The sequence below is a fragment of the Crinia signifera genome, chromosome 19, assembly GCF_055691185.1.
Source record: "Crinia signifera chromosome 19, ASM5569118v1, whole genome shotgun sequence".
Classification (NCBI taxonomy): Eukaryota; Metazoa; Chordata; class Amphibia; order Anura; family Myobatrachidae; genus Crinia; species Crinia signifera.
The window spans coordinates 80,581,426-80,591,888 of NC_139226.1; positions in this window are offsets into that span (position 1 = coordinate 80,581,426).

The following is a 10,463-nucleotide window of genomic DNA, read 5'->3' on the forward strand; positions in this document are numbered from 1 at the left end:
ATAGAACCCTGTGTTTTATGAATGAAACCAATTGTTCTCTGAATGGAAACCACCCGTGATCTATAAATATAACCATCTTTTCTATGAATAAAACCTTGTGTTCTATGAATAGAACCCTGTGTTCTCTAAATGGAACCCTGTGTTCTATGAATAGAACCCTGTGTTTTATGAATGAAATTATGTGTTCTCTGAATGGAAACCAACCGTGTACAATAAATATAACCATGTGTTCTATGAATAAAACCTTGTGTTCTATTTATAGAACCCTGTGTTCTATTAATGGAACCCTGTGTTCTATGAATAGAACCCTGTGTTTTATGAATGAAACCATGTGTTCTCTGAATAAAAACCACCCGTGATCTATAAATATAACCATTTTTTTCTATGAATAAAACCTTGTGTTCTATGAATAGAACCCTATGTTCTATAAATGGAACCCTGTGTTCTATGAATAGAACCCTGTGTTTTATGATTGAAATTATGTGTTCTCTGAATGGAAACCACCCGTGATCTATAAATATAACCATGTGTTCTATGAATAAAACCTTGTGTTCTATTAATAGAACCCTGTGTCCTATGAATGGAACCCTGTGTTCTATGAATAGAACCCTGTGTTTTATGAATGAAACCATGTGTTCTCTGAATGGAAACCACCCGTGATCTATAAATATAACCATCTGTTCTATGAATAAAACCTTGTGTTCTATGAATAGAACCCTGTGTTCTATAAATGGAACCCTGTGTTTTATGAATAGAACCCTGTGTTTTATTAATGAAATTATGTGTTCTCTGAATGGAAACCACCCGTGATCTATAAATATAACCATGTGTTCTATGAATAAAACCTTGTGTTCTATTCATAGAACCCTGTGTCCTATGAATGGAACCCTGTGTTCTATGAATAGAACCCTGTGTTTTATGAATGAAACCATGTGTTCTCTGAATGGAAACCACCCGTGATCTATAAATATAACCATCTTTTCTATGAATAAAACCTTGTGTTCTATGAATAGAACCCTGTGTTTTATGATTGAAATTATGTGTTTTCTGAATGGAAACCACCCGTGATCTAAAAATATAACCATGTGTTCTATGAATAAAACCTTGTGTTCTATTTATAGAACCCTGTGTCCTATGAATGGAACTCTGTGTTCTATGAACAGAACCCTGTGTTTTATGAATGAAATTATGTGTTCTCTGAATGGAAACCACCCGTGATCTATAAATATAACCATGTGTTCTATGAATAAAACCTTGTGTTCTATTTATAGAACCCTGTGTTCTATGAATGGAACCCTGTGTTCTATGAATAGAACCCTGTGTTTTATGAATGAAACCATGTGTTCTCTAAATGGAAACCACCCGTGATCTATTAATATAACAATTTTTTCTATGAATAAAACCTTGTGTTCTATGAATAGAACCCTGTGTTCTATAAATGGAACCCTGTGTTCTATGAATAGAACCCAGTGTTTTATGAATGAAATTATGTGTTCTCTGAATGGAAACTACCCGTGATCTATAAATATAACCATGTGTTCTATGAATAAAACCTTGTGTTCTATTAATAGAACCCTGTGTTCTATGAATGGAACCCTGTGTTCTATGAATGGAACCCTGTGTTCTATGAATAGAACCCTGTGTTTTATGAATGAAATTATGTGTTCTCTGAATGGAAACCTCCCGTGATCTATAAATATAACCATGTGTTCTATGAATAAAACCTTGTGTTCTATTAATAGAACCCTGTGTTCTATGAATGGAACCCTGTGTTCTATGAATAGAACCCTGTGTTTTATGAATGAAACCATGTGTTCTCTGAATGGAAACCACCCGTGATCTATAAATATAACCATCTGTTCTATGAATAAAACCTTGTGTTCTATGAATAGATCCCTGTGTTCTATAAATGGAACCCTGTGTTCTATGAATAGAACCCTGTGTTTTATTAATGAAATGATGTGTTCTCTGAATGGAAACCACCCGTGATCTATAAATATAACCATGTGTTCTATGAATAAAACCTTGTGTTCTATTAATAGAACCCTGTGTCCTATGAATGGAACCCTGTGTTCTATGAATAGAACCCTGTGTTTTATGAATGAAACCAATTGTTCTCTGAATGGAAACCACCCGTGATCTATAAATATAACCATCTTTTCTATGAATAAAACCTTGTGTTCTATGAATAGAACCCTGTGTTCTCTAAATGGAACCCTGTGTTCTATGAATAGAACCCTGTGTTTTATGAATGAAATTATGTGTTCTCTGAATGGAAACCAACCGTGTACAATAAATATAACCATGTGTTCTATGAATAAAACCTTGTGTTCTATTTATAGAACCCTGTGTTCTATTAATGGAACCCTGTGTTCTATGAATAGAACCCTGTGTTTTATGAATGAAACCATGTGTTCTCTGAATAAAAACCACCCGTGATCTATAAATATAACCATTTTTTTCTATGAATAAAACCTTGTGTTCTATGAATAGAACCCTATGTTCTATAAATGGAACCCTGTGTTCTATGAATAGAACCCTGTGTTTTATGATTGAAATTATGTGTTCTCTGAATGGAAACCACCCGTGATCTATAAATATAACCATGTGTTCTATGAATAAAACCTTGTGTTCTATTAATAGAACCCTGTGTCCTATGAATGGAACCCTGTGTTCTATGAATAGAACCCTGTGTTTTATGAATGAAACCATGTGTTCTCTGAATGGAAACCACCCGTGATCTATAAATATAACCATCTGTTCTATGAATAAAACCTTGTGTTCTATGAATAGAACCCTGTGTTCTATAAATGGAACCCTGTGTTTTATGAATAGAACCCTGTGTTTTATTAATGAAATTATGTGTTCTCTGAATGGAAACCACCCGTGATCTATACATATAACCATGTGTTCTATGAATAAAACCTTGTGTTCTATTAATAGAACCCTGTGTCCTATGAATGGAACCCTGTGTTCTATGAATAGAACCCTGTGTTTTATGAATGAAACCATGTGTTCTCTGAATGGAAACCACCCGTGATCTATAAATATAACCATCTGTTCTATGAATAAAACCTTGTGTTCTATGAATAGAACCCTGTGTTCTATAAATGGAACCCTGTGTTTTATGAATAGAACCCTGTGTTTTATTAATGAAATTATGTGTTCTCTGAATGGAAACCACCCGTGATCTAAAAATATAACCATGTGTTCTATGAATAAAACCTTGTGTTCTATTTATAGAACCCTGTGTCCTATGAATGGAACTCTGTGTTCTATGAACAGAACCCTGTGTTTTATGAATGAAATTATGTGTTCTCTGAATGGAAACCACCCGTGATCTATAAATATAACCATGTGTTCTATGAATAAAACCTTGTGTTCTATTTATAGAACCCTGTGTTCTATGAATGGAACCCTGTGTTCTATGAATAGAACCCTGTGTTTTATGAATGAAACCATGTGTTCTCTAAATGGAAACCACCCGTGATCTATTAATATAACAATTTTTTCTATGAATAAAACCTTGTGTTCTATGAATAGAACCCTATGTTCTATAAATGGAACCCTGTGTTCTATGAATAGAACCCTGTGTTTTATGATTGAAATTATGTGTTCTCTGAATGGAAACCACCTGTGATCTATAAATATAACCATGTGTTCTATGAATAAAACCGTGTGTTCTATTAATAGAACCCTGTGTCCTATGAATGGAACCCTGTGTTCTATGAATAGAACCCTGTGTTTTACAGTATGAATGAAACCATGTGTTCTCTGAATGGAAACCACCCGTGATCTATAAATATAACCATCTGTTCTATGAATAAAACCTTGTGTTCTATGAATAGAACCCAATGTTCTATAAATGGAACCCTGTGTTCTATGAATAGAACCCTGTGTTTTATGAATGAAACCATGTGTTCTCTGAATGGACACCACCCGTGATCTATAAATATAACCATCTGTTCTATGAATAAAACCTTGTGTTCTATGAATAGAACCCTGTGTTCTATAAATGGAACCCTGTGTTCTATGAATAGAACCCTGTGTTTTATGAATGAAACCATGTGTTCTCTGAATGGAAACCACCCGTGATCTATAAATATAACCATGTGTTCTATGAATAAAACCTTGTGTTCTATTAATAGAACCTTGTGTTTTATGAATGGAACCCTGTGTTCTATGAATAGAACCCTGTGTTTTATGAATGAAATTATGTGTTCTCTGAATGAAAACCACCCGTGATCTTTAAATATAACCATGTGTTCTATGAATAAAACCTTGTGTTCTATTAATAGAACCCTGTGTTCTATGAATGGAACCCTGTGTTCTATGAATAGAACCCTGTGTTTTATGAATGAAACCATGTGTTCTCTGAATGGAAACCACCCGTGATCTATAAATATAACCATCTGTTCTATGAATAAAACCTTGTGTTCTATGAATAGAACCCTGTGTTCTATAAATGGAACCCTGTGTTTTATGAATAGAACCCTGTGTTTTATTAATGAAATTATGTGTTCTCTGAATGGACACCACCCGTGATCTATAAATATAACCATCTGTTCTATGAATAAAACCTTGTGTTCTATGAATAGAACCCTGTGTTCTATAAATGGAACCCTGTGTTCTATGAATAGAACCCTGTGTTTTATGAATGAAACCATGTGTTCTCTGAATGGACACCACCCGTGATCTATAAATATAACCATCTGTTCTATGAATAAAACCTTGTGTTCTATGAATAGAACCCTGTGTTCTATAAATGGAACCCTGTGTTCTATGAATAGAACCCTGTGTTTTATGAATGAAATTATGTGTTCTCTGAATTGAAATCACCCGTGATCTATAAATATAACCATGTGTTCTATGAATAAAACCTTGTGTTCTATTAATAGAACCTTGTGTTTTATGAATGGAACCCTGTGTTCTATGAATAGAACCCTGTGTTTTATGAATGAAATTATGTGTTCTCTGAATGAAAACCACCCGTGATCTTTAAATATAACCATGTGTTCTATGAATAAAACCTTGTGTTCTATTAATAGAACCCTGTGTTCTATGAATGGAACCCTGTGTTCTATGAATAGAACCCTGTGTTTTATGAATGAAACCATGTGTTCTCTGAATGGAAACCACCCGTGATCTATAAATATAACCATCTGTTCTATGAATAAAACCTTGTGTTCTATGAATAGAACCCTGTGTTCTATAAATGGAACCCTGTGTTTTATGAATAGAACCCTGTGTTTTATTAATGAAATTTTGTGTTCTCTGAATGGAAACCACCCGTGATCTATAAATATAACCATGTGTTCTATGAATAAAACCTTGTGTTCTATTAATAGAACCCTGTGTCCTATGAATGGAACCCTGTGTTCTATGAATAGAACCCTGTGTTTTATGAATGAAATTATGTGTTCTCTGAATGAAAACCACCCGTGATCTATAAATATAACCATCTGTTCTATGAATAAAACCTTGTGTTCTATGAATAGAACCCTGTGTTCTATAAATGGAACCCTGTGTTCTATGAATAGAACCCTGTGTTTTATGAATGAAACCATGTGTTCTCTGAATGGAAACCACCCGTGATCTATAAATATAACCATCTGTTCTATGAATAAAACCTTGTGTTCTATGAATAGAACCCTGTGTTCTATAAATGGAACCCTGTGTTTTATGAATAGAACCCTGTGTTTTATTAATGAAATTATGTGTTCTCTGAATGGAAACCACCCGTGATCTATAAATATAACCATGTGTTCTATGAATAAAACCTTGTGTTCTATTCATAGAACCCTGTGTCCTATGAATGGAACCCTGTGTTCTATGAATAGAACCCTGTGTTTTATGAATGAAACCATGTGTTCTCTGAATGGAAACCACCCGTGATCTATAAATATAACCATCTTTTCTATGAATAAAACCTTGTGTTCTATGAATAGAACCCTGTGTTTTATGATTGAAATTATGTGTTCTCTGAATGGAAACCACCCGTGATCTAAAAATATAACCATGTGTTCTATGAATAAAACCTTGTGTTCTATGAATAGAACCCTGTGTTCTATAAATGGAACCCTGTGTTCTATGAATAGAACCCTGTGTTTTATGAATGAAACCATGTGTTCTCTGAATGGAAACCACCCGTGATCTATAAATATAACCATGTGTTCTATGAATAAAACCTTGTGTTCTATTAATAGAACCTTGTGTTTTATGAATGGAACCCTGTGTTCTATGAATAGAACCCTGTGTTTTATGAATGAAATTATGTGTTCTCTGAATGAAAACCACCCGTGATCTTTAAATATAACCATGTGTTCTATGAATAAAACCTTGTGTTCTATTAATAGAACCCTGTGTTCTATGAATGGAACCCTGTGTTCTATGAATAGAACCCTGTGTTTTATGAATGAAACCATGTGTTCTCTGAATGGAAACCACCCGTGATCTATAAATATAACCATCTGTTCTATGAATAAAACCTTGTGTTCTATGAATAGAACCCTGTGTTCTATAAATGGAACCCTGTGTTTTATGAATAGAACCCTGTGTTTTATTAATGAAATTATGTGTTCTCTGAATGGACACCACCCGTGATCTATAAATATAACCATCTGTTCTATGAATAAAACCTTGTGTTCTATGAATAGAACCCTGTGTTCTATAAATGGAACCCTGTGTTCTATGAATAGAACCCTGTGTTTTATGAATGAAACCATGTGTTCTCTGAATGGACACCACCCGTGATCTATAAATATAACCATCTGTTCTATGAATAAAACCTTGTGTTCTATGAATAGAACCCTGTGTTCTATAAATGGAACCCTGTGTTCTATGAATAGAACCCTGTGTTTTATGAATGAAATTATGTGTTCTCTGAATTGAAATCACCCGTGATCTATAAATATAACCATGTGTTCTATGAATAAAACCTTGTGTTCTATTAATAGAACCTTGTGTTTTATGAATGGAACCCTGTGTTCTATGAATAGAACCCTGTGTTTTATGAATGAAATTATGTGTTCTCTGAATGAAAACCACCCGTGATCTTTAAATATAACCATGTGTTCTATGAATAAAACCTTGTGTTCTATTAATAGAACCCTGTGTTCTATGAATGGAACCCTGTGTTCTATGAATAGAACCCTGTGTTTTATGAATGAAACCATGTGTTCTCTGAATGGAAACCACCCGTGATCTATAAATATAACCATCTGTTCTATGAATAAAACCTTGTGTTCTATGAATAGAACCCTGTGTTCTATAAATGGAACCCTGTGTTTTATGAATAGAACCCTGTGTTTTATTAATGAAATTTTGTGTTCTCTGAATGGAAACCACCCGTGATCTATAAATATAACCATGTGTTCTATGAATAAAACCTTGTGTTCTATTAATAGAACCCTGTGTCCTATGAATGGAACCCTGTGTTCTATGAATAGAACCCTGTGTTTTATGAATGAAATTATGTGTTCTCTGAATGAAAACCACCCGTGATCTATAAATATAACCATCTGTTCTATGAATAAAACCTTGTGTTCTATGAATAGAACCCTGTGTTCTATAAATGGAACCCTGTGTTCTATGAATAGAACCCTGTGTTTTATGAATGAAACCATGTGTTCTCTGAATGGAAACCACCCGTGATCTATAAATATAACCATCTGTTCTATGAATAAAACCTTGTGTTCTATGAATAGAACCCTGTGTTCTATAAATGGAACCCTGTGTTTTATGAATAGAACCCTGTGTTTTATTAATGAAATTATGTGTTCTCTGAATGGAAACCACCCGTGATCTATAAATATAACCATGTGTTCTATGAATAAAACCTTGTGTTCTATTCATAGAACCCTGTGTCCTATGAATGGAACCCTGTGTTCTATGAATAGAACCCTGTGTTTTATGAATGAAACCATGTGTTCTCTGAATGGAAACCACCCGTGATCTATAAATATAACCATCTTTTCTATGAATAAAACCTTGTGTTCTATGAATAGAACCCTGTGTTTTATGATTGAAATTATGTGTTCTCTGAATGGAAACCACCCGTGATCTAAAAATATAACCATGTGTTCTATGAATAAAACCTTGTGTTCTATTTATAGAACCCTGTGTCCTATGAATGGAACTCTGTGTTCTATGAACAGAACCCTGTGTTTTATGAATGAAATTATGTGTTCTCTGAATGGAAACCACCCGTGATCTATAAATATAACCATGTGTTCTATGAATAAAACCTTGTGTTCTATTTATAGAACCCTGTGTTCTATGAATGGAACCCTGTGTTCTATGAATAGAACCCTGTGTTTTATGAATGAAACCATGTGTTCTCTGAATGGAAACCACCCGTGATCTATTAATATAACAATTTTTTCTATGAATAAAACCTTGTGTTCTATGAATAGAACCCTATGTTCTATAAATGGAACCCTGTGTTCTATGAATAGAACCCTGTGTTTTATGATTGAAATTATGTGTTCTCTGAATGGAAACCACCCGTGATCTATAAATATAACCATCTGTTCTATGAATAAAACCTTGTGTTCTATGAATAGAACCCTGTGTTCTATAAATGGAACCCTGTGTTCTATGAATAGAACCCTGTGTTTTATGAATGAAATTATGTGTTCTCTGAATGGAAACCACCCGTGATCTATAAATATAACCATCTGTTCTATGAATAAAACCTTGTGTTCTATGAATATAACCCTGTGTTCTATAAATGGAACCCTGTGTTCTATGAATAGAACCTTGTGTTCTATAAATGGAACCATGTGTTCTATGAATAAAACCTTGTGTTCTATTAATAGAACCCTGTGTCCTATGAATGGAACCCTGTGTTCTATGAATAGAACCCTGTGTTTTACAGTATGAATGAAACCATGTGTTCTCTGAATGGAAACCACCCGTGATCTATAAATATAACCATCTGTTCTATGAATAAAACCTTGTGTTCTATGAATAGAACCCTATGTTCTATAAATGGAACCCTGTGTTCTATGAATAGAACCCTGTGTTTTATTAATGAAACCATGTGTTCTCTGAATGGACACCACCCGTGATCTATAAATATAACCATCTGTTCTATGAATAAAACCTTGTGTTCTATGAATAGAACCCTGTGTTCTATAAATGGAACCCTGTGTTCTATGAATAGAACCCTGTGTTTTATGAATGAAACCATGTGTTCTCTGAATGGAAACCACCCGTGATCTATAAATATAACCATGTGTTCTATGAATAAAACCTTGTGTTCTATTCATAGAACCCTGTGTCCTATGAATGGAACCCTGTGTTCTATGAATAGAACCCTGTGTTTTATGAATGAAACCATGTGTTCTCTGAATGGAAACCACCCGTGATCTATAAATATAACCATCTGTTCTATGAATAAAACCTTGTGTTCTATGAATAGAACCCTGTGTTCTATAAATGGAACCCTGTGTTTTATGAATAGAACCCTGTGTTTTATTAATGAAATTATGTGTTCTCTGAATGGAAACTACCCGTGATCTATAAATATAACCATGTGTTCTATGAATAAAACCTTGTGTTCTATTAATAGAACCTTGTGTTTTATGAATGGAACCCTGTGTTCTATGAATAGAACCCTGTGTTTTATGAATGAAATTATGTGTTCTCTGAATGAAAACCACCCGTGATCTTTAAATATAACCATGTGTTCTATGAATAAAACCTTGTGTTCTATTAATAGAACCCTGTGTTCTATGAATGGAACCCTGTGTTCTATGAATAGAACCCTGTGTTTTATGAATGAAACCATGTGTTCTCTGAATGGAAACCACCCGTGATCTATAAATATAACCATCTGTTCTATGAATAAAACCTTGTGTTCTATGAATAGAACCCTGTGTTCTATAAATGGAACCCTGTGTTTTATGAATAGAACCCTGTGTTTTATTAATGAAATTTTGTGTTCTCTGAATGGAAACCACCCGTGATCTATAAATATAACCATGTGTTCTATGAATAAAACCTTGTGTTCTATTAATAGAACCCTGTGTCCTATGAATGGAACCCTGTGTTCTATGAATAGAACCCTGTGTTTTATGAATGAAATTATGTGTTCTCTGAATGAAAACCACCCGTGATCTATAAATATAACCATCTGTTCTATGAATAAAACCTTGTGTTCTATGAATAGAACCCTGTGTTCTATAAATGGAACCCTGTGTTCTATGAATAGAATCCTGTGTTTTATGAATGAAACCATGTGTTCTCTGAATGGAAACCACCCGTGATCTATAAATATAACCATCTTTTCTATGAATAAAACCTTGTGTTCTATGAATAGAACCCTATGTTCTATAAATGGAACCCTGTGTTCTATGAATAGAACCCTGTGTTTTATGATTGAAATTATGTGTTCTCTGAATGAAAACCACCCGTGATCTATAAATATAACCATGTTTTCTATGAATAAAACCTTGTGT